We start from the raw sequence: 673 nt of genomic DNA, 5'->3' as shown, positions 1-673 counted from the left end.
AGGATATAAGTGTGAAATGAATAATTGTGCAATGGAAGGCATGTGAATGTGAAACTAGAGGATGGAAGGCCGATGGATATGAAATGGAAGGTCACAGAATGTGAAATGGAAGGCATGTGGATGCGAAATGAATAATTGTACAATGGAAGGCATGTGGATGTGAAGCATGCGGAAGGAGGGATTATGTTCGTCGTCCTCATCATCGCTGTCTACTAGTCGAGGTGGCACATAGACGGAGGACAGTGCCTTGTTGACACTTGTACGTGCGTGCTGAAGTGCATATCGTCTATACTGTTTGTCAGCTTTATTTTGTTGTCATGCGCGTTGTTTTTTTGCCAGAGCGCGTGTGTACTTTTGCTTGAGGTGTAGCTCACGTTCGGATAAGTGTGTGTGTCGGGTTGCATTGTGTTGATGTGCATTTACTGTTAAGATTCTTGTGTTTTGGAGATCGTCTGCCCATAACACTCGGAGGGAGTGGTTTGTGCGATTCATTGAAGATTGAGTGTGAATGTTGTTCATTGCGGAATTGGACGTGGTAGTCAAGAGAGGAGCATGCCTCCCCTGGAAGGTCCAAGTGGGTTGTATGGGATGCGGCCGTATCTGATTGCCCCCCTGGTGTCGTTTTGGAGATCGTCTGCCCATGACACTCGTGTAGTAAAAGCCCCCTTAAACC

The sequence above is a fragment of the Sphaeroforma arctica genome (genome assembly GCF_001186125.1).
Source record: "Sphaeroforma arctica JP610 unplaced genomic scaffold supercont1.136, whole genome shotgun sequence".
NCBI lineage: Eukaryota > Ichthyosporea > Ichthyophonida > Sphaeroforma > Sphaeroforma arctica.
This window is presented reverse-complemented; position numbering follows the sequence as displayed.